Source organism: Schistocerca nitens, chromosome 9 (assembly GCF_023898315.1).
Source record: "Schistocerca nitens isolate TAMUIC-IGC-003100 chromosome 9, iqSchNite1.1, whole genome shotgun sequence".
NCBI classification, from domain to species: domain Eukaryota; kingdom Metazoa; phylum Arthropoda; class Insecta; order Orthoptera; family Acrididae; genus Schistocerca; species Schistocerca nitens.
The window spans coordinates 149,499,010-149,515,851 of NC_064622.1; the positions used below are offsets into that span (position 1 = coordinate 149,499,010).

Genomic DNA, 16,842 nt, shown 5'->3' on the forward strand with positions numbered 1-16,842 from the left:
TTCTGAGCTTCACTCCGAAGACTAGTTTGTATGTACCATAAAAATTCGTATAATTACATCTCTAATTATGTACTGTTGTCGTCGTGACCAGCCCGAAGGCTAATTTGATACAGTTTTCCACGCTAAACTGTCCTGAGCAATCCTCTTTGTATCTACATAGCTACTGCACCCTACATCCATTTGAGTCTGCTTGCTGTATTCAGCTTTGGCTTGTCTCTACAATTTCCACCCGCAGATTTCCCACCGCAACCAAATCGACGATTCGTTGAGACCCCCTATCAACCGCTCCCTTCTTTTAGGCAAGGTGTGGCGTAATTTTCTTCTCGGCCCATTACGATTCAATACCTCTTCATTGTTTATCGGATCTACCCATTTGATCTTCAGTATTCTCCCGTTGCAGCACGTTTCAAAAGCTATTCTCTTTAGGTCTGAACTGCTAGTATGTATAGATTTCATTTTCTTTCGAGGTTACACTCCAGACAAATTCTTTCACAAAAAACTTACTAATGCCAATATTTATACTTACTAGACCTAAAAAAGTTTTCTTTCTCAGAAACGCTTTTCCTGAAATGCCAGTCTGCGTCTTACATCCTCTCTGCTTCGGGCGTCATCACTTATTTTGCTACCCAAATTCTAATCTCGTCTACTACTTTTAGTGTCTCATTTCTTAATCTAATACCGCCATACTACATTCCATTATTCAAGATGCTACTCCAGGCGAGTGTAAAATGAATGTGCGCAACGGAAAATAATAAACGCTAAAATGATGATTTGGCCCTGTCTGACTATCCCTTGAAGCAGATCTTAGGATCTCTTCATTCTCTTTTTATATATAAATTACAATCTAAACATAAATGTATGATGAAGGCAATTAATACTACTAAATGATAAACGTTGTTGGTCAATATATGTTTATTATAGATTAAAATCAACCCTTTAAGTACAATTGTCTGTATTTCCTAACTAAAATTATTAATCAATTGCCCAACTCTACCCCTTATTATGACTGCGCGATCTAATATCAATAACGCGAAATGACTGACATCATATACGTACCAAACACTAGAAGACACTACTTTCAAAGATGATCTATGGTGGTGTGGAACCTCAGTGGAAATAAACTAACTTGATCACAGCTGTTTAGCTTTATAGCCCTAATAAGATGAAGCAATTTGCGATATCACCGTAAGTACTGCGTCCGCTGCATCGAAGTGATGGTTGTCGTACTCGTCTGCGACAATAGAAAAACTCCAGCCACAAATAAACTCTTTCAAACATTAGGACGGCAGAAGGCGGTCCTCTGACTAATATACCCTAATACTGTCTTCTCCTCTCTGTGTTCTACAGACGAGATATGCGAACTCCCAGCGACAAGGACGTTCAGATAACGTCTCAACGTAAGTATAGCCAGAGCGAAGTGCTCTCAATTACTGAACGCTGCGTACTCAACGACGATTTCAAACCCGGAGGTGAAGTCTAGAATCGTATAGGTTCGCAACAGTACAGTGCCTAACTGTTATACCTATAAACTCTACTGAGAGCAAAGACAGCAAGTCCGTCTTTACCAACAAAGCTGATATCGAGCGACCGTCACACACGGGCGCTCACGACAGAAGACCACGTCTCTCCACCGCTGGCTTCCCAGCAAGGTTCGGCTACCCACTCTCGTAATTCCGAAAACTAATCATATTCCCGAAACCACGGAATACTCTCCCTCTCCACAGATTCTTCCGTACGCCCACCAACCATATTTCAGTCTTTTGTCGTCCAACGCGGACAGTTTGCGAGGAAATATCTATACTCGTACAATGGTACGCTTCTGAGTAAAAATGCTTGGAAATAACCCAGCCTGCGTGATTTCCGAGGTAACACTTCTTCGTTCTTCGCAGCTGCGTCCAAGCTTTCTAGAGTTCGGAAGTACTATCCGGTTATCCTTCCGGCCCTACTACAATAGCGGCCGGCGGGCTCCGTATTGTGTTTTGCACTCAGGTGTCCGGACTGTCTGTCTTGGCACTCCCTGTATGGAGCTGGACCACCACACCTGTGTGGGCCTTCCACACAGGGCTTGAGTTCCGCCTGCCATTTCATTTCCACTGTCGTTCCAACCTCTACTAGTATAGGCAATCATTCATTACGCAGTTCTGATAATAAAGGCACTCCGTCAACTTTCATGGAATAAGCGTTAGCAATTATTTACAAGGCGTGCGTGTCAATGTCAGTCTTCTTTATATATTCATATATACGATGTACAACCTAGCCCATGATACCTAATTGTGTTTGTGGATCACCGCAAAATATGTGGATGAGTGCTTGCAAGTTGCGAAATTTTAGCCACCTTACATTTACCCTTGTTCTACTTTCGTGGACATTCATTCTACAATCTTTTTTCAAGACATAATGCATCCTGCTTAATATGTGTTGCAAGTGTTTTGCAGTCTCTGACAGAATTACGTTGCCATGGATAAATTCAGAACTTATATTTACTCAACATGAAAGTTAATTTCCTCACAGATTTTCTCCTTAGTTACATTTACAGACTGTTCAGTGTACAGATTGAACAACAACAGACGTAGGCTGAAGCCATGACTCACTGCCTTCTCAACTACTGTTTGCCTGTCACGTCCTTTTGCTTACGAACTACGCGACCCACTACTGTTCAAACGAAAAAAAAAGCTATCAAGGAACTGAAATGTTTGATAGAAAATGTGATTCATTGCTATTTTTGTATGGAAATATTTATCAAGTTATTCACTTTAATAGTAGTACATATTTGTATAAAAATTATCTATAAATGAAAATACATAATATTCTGTTTTTTCATTTTCTTTCTATTTCTTTTTTCAAATCTTTCTCATCGTATAACATGTACTTTAGATATCGTATTCGTCTGATGACTAATACTGTATGTTGGTCCTGTGTTGTGCATGTGATAACGTCGTGAAAGAAAACTTTAAGTGAAATGCCGATTTTGAAATAATGAAAATTAATTCAATTAAATCCAAAAATAAACTATTAGCATACTTAGTGAAAACTAATTAACTGTAATTCATTACTGAAGTACGTTATGAAAATTGCCTAACGTGAGGTGCGAAGTTTGACTTGAAATATCCACGAAATAAAATACCACTCGACTCGGTAGAAAATAACTGTTTAATGTTACCTTCACTGTAAATTAGTGTCCTTAATAAGCACAATACCTGAAAGTTCTGACTGTGCTCTCTTTGGTCACGAGAATGGAAAGTGAGATAAAAGTAACTTACCTTACGCCCAGCATGCTGTTTTATGTCTGATGTACTGAGGTTCTCGAACGCAAATTGAAAACACCAAATCCTGCAGCTAAAGAAAAACAACGTACTAACTATAAAATTTGTGTTTTCTGATTTTCAGAAAAAATCTGTGTTTTCGTATGGCGTAAGGTGCAATGCACATACGACAAAATGCGCAAAACTTTACTGAAAGTGATGGAGTAGAGGTTTACTTTAAAGAAAGTCGTTCCTGAAAAATTAAATTCTGATTATTATCAGAATAGACTTTACAACATAAGCAGACACTCATTTCTAAAAAAATTACAGACATTTAAGCTAACTGTGCTACTTGTGGCATAATGTAACCAAAGAGATCAAATTAACATTAATCGTGAATATTATTAGTTAACTGATGGACAAATATTTCCTTCAATTAATATTTCTCACAAACAAACGTTTCATTCATGCACAAGCGTTGGTTACGCCGAAAAATTCTCCAAAATATGTTCTTCATCAATAGAATCAGTAAGATAGATTTACAAACAAGTTTTCATCTCCATAATTAATTATTCCACATAATTTCTCTGAGATCTTCTCTAAAAATCAACTACTTGCTACTATGCCTCAAATAAGAATGCCCCAGCCCTGCGCAACTGACTGGCGATCCACACCACAGATTAAATTCAACACAGAGTCAAGGATCTTATTCACTACTCATCCAGCGCGCTCATACATCTTTGCCCCAGTACAGTGAAAGTGAATATCTAGAATAGCAGAAAACGTACGAAAACCTTACAATAAATGTAACTAAATAGACAGTCAGAGTAAAGGTGAAGAGTTATCGATGAGGTTCCCACGGCAGCCTTTTGGTGCCATGACCTTAGAATATACATCGAGCGTAGCCCTACGTCTGCCCACCTCCACAGCAAAGACTAGAACGGGGTGCGCTCAGTATCGTGCGGTCGACCGATTAGAAACGGTTCCAGGGTCAAGAAACTCGACATTGGCCGGGAGAGCGGTGTGGTGACCATATGTCCCTCCAAACTGCAGGACACATTCAGTGAGGTGTCTGAGAGTATGTAGTGAAATAGTTGGCCATTCTTGCTCAGCAGCTGAAACCAGAGAAGGTGGTGAAGTTTGACCGTAGGACCTCGGACGATGTCGGCGTTCTAACTCATCCAAAAATGTTTCATTGAATGAAGGTCGGGACTCTCGGCAGGAATAGTTTGTTCACAAACTAGTGCCTCACTGATGCTGCTTTCTAACAGAACACGCTCCCGTGCTAACACAAACAAACATTATCTCTGAACTGTTTCTCTGCTGTAGGCAGTGTTGTGAAAAGGGTTCATGTCCTTCCGCAGTTACCGTCTTCTTAAGAAACAACGAATTACGCCCCCTGCCTCAACACCATTCTTCTGTACTTCACTGTTGGCACTACACATCATGGTAGGTAAAGTTCTCCAGGCTTCGCTAACCTGAAACCCTCTCATCGGATTGCTACAACGTGATTGAAGACTCCAAAGGCCCTACTCTTCAGGTTTACACCACCTCTCTTAACGTTGGCTACAGAAATGTGCCATGCCCTTTACAAGGTGTTTCTCGACTACTGTACTCCTCTTCCAACCCCCTACACACAGTCATTGTGCTAAAAGTGCTGTTGGTAGCAGTTTGGAACTCATGCGTGATTCCTTTCGCTAACTTCATATGATTTTTTTACAAGCAGTCCTCGCAATGCTCAATGGCCATAGTCCATTAGTACATGATGTCTACCTGGTCTTGATTTAGCTGTAGTCTTTACTTTGTGTTTTCACTTCACAGTTTTAAATGTCCCTGATGCAGTTACACTGCTGGACATTAAAATTCCTACACCAAGAAGAAATGCAGATGATAAACGGGTATTCATTGGACAAGTATATTGTACTAGAACTGACATGTGATTACATTTTCACGCAATTTGGATGTATAGATCCTGAGAAATCGGTACCCAGAACAACCACGTCTGGCCGTAATAACGGCCTTGATACGCCTGGGCATTGAGTCAAACAGACCTTGGATGGCGTGTACAGATACAGCTGCCCACGCAGCTTGAACACGATACCACAGTTCATCGAGAGTAGTGACTGGCGTATTGTGACGAGCCAGTTGCTCGGCCACCATTGACCAGACGTTTTCAATTAGTGAGAGATCTGGAGAATGTACTGGCCGGGGCAGCAGTCGAACATTTTCTGTATCAAGAAAGGCCCGTACAGGACCTGCAACATGAGTTCGTGCATTATCCTGCTGAAATGTAGGGTTTCGCAGGGATCGATTGAAGGGTAGAGCCACGGGTCGCAACACATCTGAAATGTAACGTCCACTGTTCAAAGTGCCGTCAGTCCGAACAAGAGGTCACCAAGACCCGTAAGAAATGGCGCCCCATACCATAATAATAATAATGAGCGTATAGCATTCGTGGCCGGAGACCCCTCGCGGGGCGGTTCGGCCGCCGCTCCACAAGTTCTTTAACGGCACTACGGCGACTTGCGAGTCAATGAGGATGAAATGATGATGAAAGACACTCAACACCCAGTTATCTCGAGGCAGAGAAAATCCCTGACCCCGCCGGGAATCGAACCCGGGTCCCCGTGCGAGAGAAGCCAGAACGCTACCGCAAGACCACGAGCCGCGGACCCTCCATACCATCACGCCGGGTGATACGCCAGTATGGCGATGACGAATACACGCTTCCAAAGTGCGTTCACCGCGATGTCGCCAAACACGGATGCGACCATGATGATGCTGCAGACAGAACCTGGATTCATCCGAAAAATTGACGTTTTGCCATTCATGCAACCAGGTTCGTCGTTGAGTACACCAACGCAACGCTCCTGTCTGTGATGCAGCGTCAAGGGTAGCCGCAGCCATGGTTGCAAACTTCGTCGAACTGTTCCTGCAGATGTCTTGCAAACGTCTCCATCTCTTGACTCAGGGAGCGAGACGTGGCTGGGCGATCCGTTACAGACATGCAGATAAGATGCCTGTCATCTCGACTGCTAGTGATACGTGGCCGTTGGGATCCAGCACGGCGTTCCGTATTACCTTCCTGAACCCACCGATTCCATATTCGACTAACAGTCATTGGATCTCGACCAACGCGAGCAGCAATGTCGCGATTCGATAAACCGCAATCGCGATAGGCTACAATCCGACCTTTATCAAAGTCGGAAAAGTGATGGTACGCATTTCTCCTCCTTACACGAGGCATCACAACAACGTTTCACCAGGCAACGCCTGTCAACTGCTGTTTGTGTACGAGAATTCGATTGGAAACTTTCCTCATGTCAGCACGTTGTAGGTGTCGCCACCGGCGCCAAGCTTGTATGAATGCTCTGAGAAGGTAATAATTTGCATATCACAGCATCTTCTTCCAGTCGGTTAAATTTCGTGTCTGTAGCACGTCATCTGCGTGGTGTAGCATTTTTAATGACCAGTAGTGTATTTATCTGGGTAACTTCCAAAGACTAGTCCACGTTTGAAGTCAATATGCTCTCCAAACCAATGTATTTTGTTGTTACTGCTTCCCTGCTGACGACTCAGTACCCCCTGCCACCTACTACACCGGTGGGTCTGCCTCTTGTGGACATCTTACAATCGATTCCACATTACTTTAGGATGTTCAGATACTCTTTATCAGCGTAAATATTTCTTTCTAGCATAGCTCGTGCTGCCTGATGTCACGTTTTCTATGTTCCCTAGTATAGGAGCCTGGCCTCAAACTCATACAGCCGTCAGGGGAGAGCCGACCAGGATGCAGTAGTGACAGCCTAGTTACTTAAAATCATAAAGAATGTAACAACCAGTCTCGGAAACATAATTTATTTATCTTGTTGCAAATCGATTTCCACTGATGTCAGTCATCATCGGTCCATTTCTATCATGATAGAAATCTGCCAAGGACAGTACTTCTACTTATGGCATGTATCGGTTAGAAAAATGCACCGATGATGACTCATATCAGTCCGCTGCACAAAACAGATTTTTAAATGAAGAATAAACTGCGTCCTCGCTACTACAAGCTCTCATTATAGCCACAAATTTCTTTTGATTCCCCACCTGACGAAATGTAAGGTTCCGTGTTCTGGTACTAAACGGCCCTATGGATCTGAACGATCGCCGTGTCATCCTTAGCCTATGACGGACGTCACTGGATGCGTTATGATGGAGGGACATATGGTCAGCACACCATTCTCCCAGTCGTTGGAGTGTTTCTTGACCTTGGAACCGCTACTAATTGTTCGAGTAATTCCTCAGTTGGTTTCACAAGGCTGACTACACACCGTGCCAGTCCTCCCGCCAAGGAAAAATCCGTGACAGTACAGGGAATTGAACCCGGTTCTTCCGCATGTCAATCCGCACTGGCCACACGGCTATGGAGGCAGATCATCTGACAGTGTTTCCGTTGATAAGCGTTGCTCTGGCGCTTTCGAAAGACAAGAAATACTGCTAACATGTGATTTCCTTGAAACGTGGCTCCGAGGACGTGGTGTGAGAAAGGTGGCGCATGACCGATGTTTTCGGAATCCATGCTGGTTGATATGAAGCAGGTGATTCAGTCCGAGATATCTCATTATGTTTCAACTCAGCATATGTTCTAGGAGTCTACAGCAGACAGATGTCACTGACATTATATATTATTTTTCTGGATCATTTCTATTATCCCTGTTGTATGTGTGTAGAACCAGCAGTTTCTTCGAACTGCTAGGCACAGTGGTTTGTTCAAAGAAGTTTAAAGGCAGCATGCAACAAACGTCAACTTGGAATCAAGTGGATATGCAACTTTGCCTCGCAGCACAACTCCACAAGGCAAGTAAGATTAACGCCAACTAAATTATACAGGATGTTTAAAAATTACTTTTACAGACTTTTGGTGACACGTTCCTGACATCAATATAAGAAAAACTGGTAATATAAACATACGTCCGAAATTCCTACGTTTTCGGGGTATCAACTATGATGTTTAACGGCTCTCCGATACAAACCTTCTGTTTCACTTATATATGCACTCGTTGAATCATTGTATCCTAGATAGCGTTCTGTTGCCAGGGAGATTGTTTACGTTTGTCATTCGTTTGTCTTCAACGTGTACAACTACTACATGTAGTGAGTTAACTGAAAGTGCCCCTTCAGACATGGCAGGATATTTATTTCGTGAGCAGGCAGACGTGATTTTTGTGTGCTGCCTCGCGAATAGTAATGCACACAAAGATGCACGGCTGTATCAGACGGCGTTTCCAGACCGAAGTCAGCCCAGTCATCCAACTTCTGGTGGGCTGTGAGACAGGATATGTAGGACCACAGATTATGAATCTACAGTTTATCCAAGAAGAACCAGTTTTCATCGCAAGACAAGTGGCCTTGGCGAGTGGCATATATCCTAGCTCAACATGGACGATACGTCACGACCAATTAATGTTTCTCTGTCAACTTCAACGTTTGCAGAGCCTTTCGCCTACGAATCACCCACCATGGTAGAACTTTGCCAATGCTTTATTGCCGGCCGCGGTGGTCTCGCTGTTCTAGGCGCGCAGTCCGGAACCGTGCGACTGCTACGGTCGCAGGTTCGAATCCTGCCTCGGGCATGGATGTGTGTGATGTCCTTAGGTTATTTAGGTTTAAGTAGTTCTAAGTTCTAGGGGACTGATGACCACAGCAGTTGAGTCCCATAGTCCTCAGAGCCATTTGAACCAATGCTTTATTGGACAAACTGTCAATCCTTTGTTTGTCTTTTCAGTTTTGTTTACAGAAGATGCAATCTTTGGAAGAGATGGAATAACAAATTTCCACGACCAACACATATGGGCCGCTCTCAATCATCATGCTACAGTACAGACTAGACGTCAGTTTAAGATGAACGAATTCGCTGGAATTCTAGCTGACTGTCTGATAGATCATAGAAGCCCAAAAATCCCGCAGCTAAGACTTGTGGTGAATACAGCACCATCAGCCTCGTGAGTCACCTGCTAAAGATCTTTCTGAGGGTCGTTCACCAAAGAATTTACAAGATCTGTGAAGAACAAATTTCTTCTACACATTTTGGTTTCACAAATGCATTTGGCACGCGCGAAGCATTGTTTAGTATCCAGGTACTTTTTCAAAAGTGCAGAGACGTGAATTGCGACATTTATGCCTGCTTTATTGACTATCAGAAGGTTTTCGACAGAGTAAAACACCAGAAGATTGTTGACATTTTAAGAAGCATTGGCTTGGATGATAAAGACCTACGTATAATTGTAAACCAGTATTGGAACCAGTCGGCTTCTGTGAGACTGTACAGAGAAAACACAAAAGACATAGACATTCTACGAAGTGTAAGGCAGGGTTGTATACTATCCCCACTGATTTTCAACATCTATTCACATCTTTAAGGAAGCTCTTGATGAGGACACAGTAATATTTTCTGATAGTGAGGATAGTTTACACTACCTTGTCGATACACTTGCACAAAAAAGCTCTGAATGTGGTCTAGATGTCAAACCTCAAAAAACGAAAAAAGTGATAATCAGTAAAAACAGAGTCCCTGCATGTCACATTAAGATAAGCCAAAATCACATAGAGCAAGTACATAACTACACGTACCTTGGCACTACAATAAATGACCAGTGGGATCCTTTTGATGAGATGTGAACTCGAACTGGAAAAGCCAGGGCTGTCTTCAATAACATGAGTAACCTTTTCAAGAATCATGGCTTCGCAATGACGACGAAGATCAGACTTCTACTAATTTTCCACCCTCTTCTACGTTGCTGAAACATGGACTCTAACAGAATCGTTAGGTAAGCGGCTGGAGGCTTTTGAGATGTGGCAGTGCAGGAGAATGTTAAGAATACCGTGGACAGCGCATGTCACAAATGTCGAGGTTCTACGAAGAATGAAGAAAGAGAAAGAAGTACTGGCCACCGTGAAAGCAAGAAAGATCCAGTACCTGGGAAACATCATGCGGAACACCAACAGATACCATCTCTTCCAGACCATGCTGCAAGGAAAAAGAAGCGTTGGCCGGAGAAGAATATCCTGGCTTATCAGAACGTGGACCTCTAAAACATCTACAGAGCTATTTAGAGCTGCAAGTGACAGAAAAAGCACTACCAACATCCGGAACTGATAGGAACCAGAAAAAGAAGAAGTCTGATAGGGCCATACGTTTTCCTAGCATGTCTTACAGGCGTTGCCTGCAGGTAATGTATTCAGATCACCCTCCGAGACCTACGAGAACATGCGTCCCTGCAACTAAGAAGAAACATGAGGCTTATACGTTATGGAGCTCCATCATATTTTAGTCTCAATGTCCAATATGCACTGGCTGGTATCTGGCAGATGCATAGGTAGAGGCGGACAGTTGCATGATCTGCACGTACTCCCGACCTCAGTCCTTTGGATTATCATCCCTGGGGGCACCTGCAACAATTCATCTATGCAGCAGACCACCAGGGTACAGAAACTCTTCACCGACGCGACATGGAAGCCTTTGAAATTAGTATTTGAAACAGTCAGGCAGTATTTGAAAGAATGCAATCTGTGATCAACGAGTGCATGCATGTTTCGAACAGGATTTCCCAAAATATGTTTCGCGGAACACTGGTGCTCCGGGGGAAGTGAGTAAGTGCTCTGTGGAACACTATTAATAACATGGCGTTCTTTTAACATTTTGACGACAGTAATTCTTTTTTAAATTTTATTATTATTTCTATATTATTAATTGTAATTTAAAACTGAGCTAATTACTTCACAAAACAAGATATTCTCAGTTTTAAAAAAATTCATTAAACTTAGAAACAAACAAGATGTTTCCTCAGAGTATCAGGATTCTCAAAGTGTTCCATCAGAAGAAAAGTTTGGGAACCCCTGGTTTAGAAGTAACAAGAAGACATTTCGAGCATTTATTATGAACTGATGTGTTGATGAGCTTCAGTCAGGGAAAATTACACAACGGGTTTCTCATTCGTAAGTCGGATCTGAATGTTGTTTGTTTGTGAGAAATCATGTTACGCCATGTACAAGCAGGAGAAACGACCACCAGCAGGAGTCGGAATTCAACAACGGCGTGACGTATCTTGTCTACGGTTTATCCATGCGCGATAGCACACCTCGCGTTAGTTGGGATCGAACAAATAAGAAATCGATGGTTTCAGGACCATTCTCAACGCCATGCGTGATCTCGGCTCTTTCACACGCCTAACGCCTGAGAGGAGAGGGTTATTGTTTGTTTGGTCGTGCTGGATCGTAAAACAGCGTCACTAACTTTAAGTCAGAAAATAAGTCTGTTTTGGACCAGACAATATCCATATGAATGGAGCGACGATGTCTGACGCATCACGGACTATCAATATGATGACCAGTGCTACGGAATGCCTTTGCCTGCGAATGGTAAACGTCCCAAGTTCGAGTCCTGATCCGGCACACAGTTTTAATTTCCCAGGAAGTTTCATATCGCCGCATACTGTGCCGTGGAGTGAAAATTCATTCTGGAGCGTCGTCTTTTCAGATTAGTCTCTGTTCTGTTTACTACGTCACAGTGGGTGTATCCATGGGTGGAGACTGGTAGATCAACGAACGTTGCCTGGCTAGATTCTTCGCCATCATACTGTCAAGCAGCTACGGTCCAGCAACTAGCTTGATGGTGTGCGGTGCCTTGTCCACAAAACGGTCACTTCAGGTAATGTGGACAGCAGGCGTTAAATTTGTGACGTGTTTGGCCAGTGTCTGGTCCTTGTATGAATATCAAGAGCTCAGATGGAAACCAAAGAAGGGAAAGCAGAAAGGTGGAAGGAGTATATAGAGGGTCTATACAAGGGCGATTTACTTGAGGGCAATGTTATAGAAATGGAAGAGGATGTAGATGAAGATGAAATGGGAGATATGATACTGCGTGAAGAGTTTGACAGAGCACTGAAAGACCTGAGTCGAAACAAGACCCCGGGAGTAGACAACATTCCATTAGAAGTACTGACAGCCTTGGGAGAGCCAGTTCTGACAAAACTCTACCATCTGGTGAACAAGATGTATGAGACAGGCGAAATACCCTCAGAAGAATATAATAATTCAAGAAGAATATAATAATTCCAATCCCAAAGAAAGCAGGCGTTGACAAATGTGAAAATTATCGAACTATCAGTTTAATAAGTCACGGCTGCAAAATACTAACGCGAATTCTTTACAGACGAATGGAAAAACTGGTAGAAGCTGACCTCGGGGAAGATCAGTTTGGATTCCATAGAAATATGGGAACACGTGAGGCAATACTGACTCTACGACTTATTTTAGAAGCTAGATTAAGAAAAGGCAAACCTACGTTTCTAGCATTTGTAGACTTAGAGAAAGCTTTTGACAATGTTGACTGGAATACTCTCTTTCAAATTCTGAAGGTGGCAGGGATAAAATACAGATAGCGAAAGGCTATTTACAATTTGTACAGAAAGCAGATGGCAGTTATAAGGGTCGAGGGACATGAAAGGGAAGCAGTGGTTGGGAAGCGAGTGAGACAGGGTTGTAGCCTCTCCCCGATGTTGTTCAATCTGTATATTGAGCAAGCAGTAAAGGTAACAAAAGAAAATTCGGAGTAGGTATTAAAATCCATGGAGAAAAAATAAAAACTTTAAGGTTCGCCGATGACATTGTAATTCTGTCGGAGACAGCAAAGGAATTGGAAGAGCAGTTGAACGGAATGGACAGTGTCTTCAAAGGAGGATATAAGATGAACATCAACAAAAGCAAAACGAGGATAATGGAACGTAGTCAAATTAAATCAGGTGATGCTGAGGGAAATAGATTAGTAAATGAGACACTTAAAGTAGTAAAGGAGTTTTCCTATTTGGGGAGCAAAGTAACTGATGATGGTCGAAGTAGAGAGGATATAAAATGTAGACTGGGAATGGCAAGGAAGCGTTTCTGAAGAAGAGAAATTTGTTAACATCGAGCATAGATTTAAGTGTCAGGAAGTCGTTTCTGAAACTTTTTGTATGGAGTGTGGCCTTGTATGGAAGTGAAACATGGACGATAACTAGTTTGGACAAGAAGAGAATAGAAGCTTTCGAAATGTGGTGCTACAGAAGAATGCTGAAGATTAGATGGGTAGATCATATAACTAATGAGGAGGTACTGAATAGGATTGGGGAGAAGAGAAGTTTGTGGCACAACTTGACTAGAAAAAGGGATCGGTTGGTAGGACATGTTCTGAGGCATCAAGGGATCACCAATTTAGTATTGGAGGGCAGCGTGGAGGGTAAAAATCGTAGAGGGAGACCAAGAGATGAATATACTAAACAGATTCAGAAGGATGTAGGCTGCAGTAGGTACCGGGAGATGAAGAAGTTTGCAGAGGATAGAGTAGCATGGAGAGCTGCATCAAACCAGTCTCAGGACTGAAGACCACAACAACAACAACTGGTCCTATTTTAGATATCTCTGTGGCGTTAGCTTTGAATACGATAACGCAATGCTTCCTATAGTCCGTCCTGTCTTGAGCTACCTCTGTAGCGAGGGCGTTCAACTCTTGCCCCGGACAGCAAGTTCTCCACTCTCTCAGCGTTGGTAAGAACTGGTCATGGGTTACCAAGCGACCCGCACGTCACCTCTGTCCAGCCACTACTGAGCGCAGTGGCAAAGTCTTTAGCACAATGTACTCGCATTCGGGAGAGCGACGGTTCTCATCCGCGTCCGGCCATCCAAATTTAGGTTTTCCGTGATTTTTCGAAATCGCTTCAGGCCCCTTTGGAAGTGCATGGCCAATTTCCTTCCTCATCCTTGAAACAACATGAGCTTGTGATCCATCTATAATGATGTTGCTGTCGATGGGACTTTCAACCATAATGTCCTTCCTCTTTAGAATAAAGACTGCATTAATGTCGATACTTCCAGCTCACAAATTATGCAATGAACCGTTTGCATTGTTTCTTTGTCAGACACGTTTTTTTTCCCAAACACATTACTTTTTGGCCAAAAAATGGCTCTGAGCACTATGGGACTCAACTGCTGAGGTCATAAGTCCCCTAGAACGTAGAACTACTTAAACCTAACTAACCTAAGGCCAACACACACATCCATGCCAGAGGCAGGATTCGAACCTGCGACCGTAGCGGTCGCGTGGTTCCAGACTGTAGCGCCAGAACCGCTCGGCCACCAGCGGCCGGCTTTTGGCCAAAATATTCTCGTGTTAGTTTTAATCATATTTTACAGTTTTGAACCTGACTGTATTCAATACATAGGAAGTTTGAGTAAAAACTCCTTCAGTCACAATTTTTTCTTGTTTTATCAAATTACACGATGCATTTCGGACCCTGTGGGTCCATCTTCAGGTGTAAATCGTCTAATAAATGATTTACATTTACTCTTCAGTGAGGTGAAATGCATTTTCCTGTTATGAGAAAGTTAGATGTTAGGTTTCGTATTTCGTGAATCGAGTGCGAAAATATATGATAAACTGTGAAAGAAACAGTGAAAACCTTATTGAACAAACAAGAAAGAACATTTTTAACCTTTTGATGTCAGAATTCGTTGGTTTATTCATATTGCTGTTGCACATCAAGCCACTCACAGCGGACATTTGTTACAACTCTTTACTAACACTTCACAGATACAGTTTAACCTACAGTTAGGACATAGTGTCAGAGACCTGAGTTTTAAGAAGTTGATATATGCAAGTTTTAAGAAGTTGCTACATGCAAGGAATCTGTCTATCGAAATATGTTCATTCATTTAACATAGATTCAGGCTTTTCGATTTTGTGGAGATGTATTTCCAACGGTTGTAACATATTTAGGGTGTAACAATTTTCTTCAACGTGCAGTACTACTAAACTGTTTTCTATCTTATTGATCACATATAACTTTCTCATAACCGGATAATGCATTTCACCTCGCCCAAGAGCAAATGTAAATTATGTACTCGTATTAGACGATTTGCACCTGAAGATGGACCCACAGAGTCCAAAATGCATCGTGTAATTTAATAAAAACCGAAAAAATTGTGACTGAAATTTTTATTCAAACTTCGTTTGTGAAGTACATTCGGTCTTCTCGCCACGCCAAATTAGAGCAAAAAATTTGAATGTTCGGCGATAACCTGCATCGTCTTGTTCAGGAACAACTAGGATTAATAGAGGGCTCCTCTCTCCGCTATTGGTTATGCTTTACTGTCCGGCTCAAGAAAACAGCGCGGGAGTAATAACTGTCCGTATGCCGCGCAGGTGCAGTAGTATCTGTAATTGTGTTTTTATGTGACTTATGCGAGGTATACGACGCAAGCAATACATTCGTGTAAGTCTGCGCCCAATATAAGTTCTTTAAGCCTCCGGATAACATCTTCTGCCAAAGGTCCATGAGGGTCTGCAAATATCGGAGTGCGCTTCAGAATTTCTTCGATCTTCCCCTCTATTCCGAACTGGTTCGGATCCCAAACTATCAGTGAATAATGTACGTTCACCTAAGTTGTTGACTCCTTTTATTTGCATGATATTTCGCCGACTTTCTAAGCTACATTCTTAAGTGCCGCGAACTCTTATTTTGCATACTCGCGGTCTCTTCTCCTATCAAAATGTGAATTTTTGGTCTCGCTCCGCTATCTGCTTCCGAGTCTCTCTCCGTCTTGCAGCACTTGTGGATGAAACGGCCGGCGATATTTTAACTGAGTGTCGAACCCCAAGCCTTGATTATACCGAAAAGGGCATCCAGGTTTTAAGGTTTACCGACTTATTTATTTCGGTTAACTCCTAAATTACACCGTCCCACAAACTTGGTGTTTTTCACCACTATACACGTCTCGTCGTATTTCCTTCCACAGTTATATACAAGGCAATGTTTGGCGACAGCTGATTTGCTTCGTTGTTTTAGTCGGATGTATCGCTAATGTTCCTTGCAGTCCCTTCGACTGTTCTAATAGTGTGTCCCACATAAGGCATAACTTTTTTGCATGGGTTACGGTGCACAGCCAGCTTTCGGAGATCTAGATCCTCTTTATCATCGACAATATTTGTTGACGGTAGAGAAATACACTAGATACTATGTTTCTGTAGAAGTTTTGCGATCTTTCCAGAGATTGGTGCAGCGCAAAACAGATAAGTGTTTATTCGATTTCCTTTTTCTTTCTACGTCTCAACGTCTTCCTCGATCGTTGTTAATTTTGACCGTAGTGCCCGCTTAATTTGTCGATCTGAGCACTCATTCGTATTGAAAAATATTCTAAGGACTTGTAATTATATGGCGAGATTCCCCTTGCCTGACAGGATTCGAGCTTTATGGACCAAGGACGTTAGATTGGCTAACCAATCACGCCGAGCAAACCTAACAGACGAATCACAAAATACTGACAAATAGTTCTCCTTTCGTAGCTGTACAAAATCTTTCCAAAACTTTCTCAATAGAACAGAACTGTCTTTTTGTCTTCCGTATAATCGTGTTTAAAATATCACATCATTTACTATCACTTGGTACAGTTAGCTGTAGAGGTTTCACTGACATGACTGCGCCCACCGGTCAATAATAAATGCTGTTCTCAAGATCTAACAAGCTTTTCCTCGCACTCGTGCGGACTACCTTCCATATGTTTACTTGTGCAGCAAACTGTC

At 42.4% G+C, this 16,842-nt stretch overlaps 1 protein-coding gene across 1 annotated transcript in view; it reads left to right on the forward strand.

Moving 5' to 3' along the window:
- The window catches only part of LOC126203802 (uncharacterized), a 279,323-nt gene that overhangs the window by 117,860 nt on the left and 144,621 nt on the right, over nt 1–16,842 (forward strand). The gene's annotated exons all lie outside the window — the stretch shown is intronic.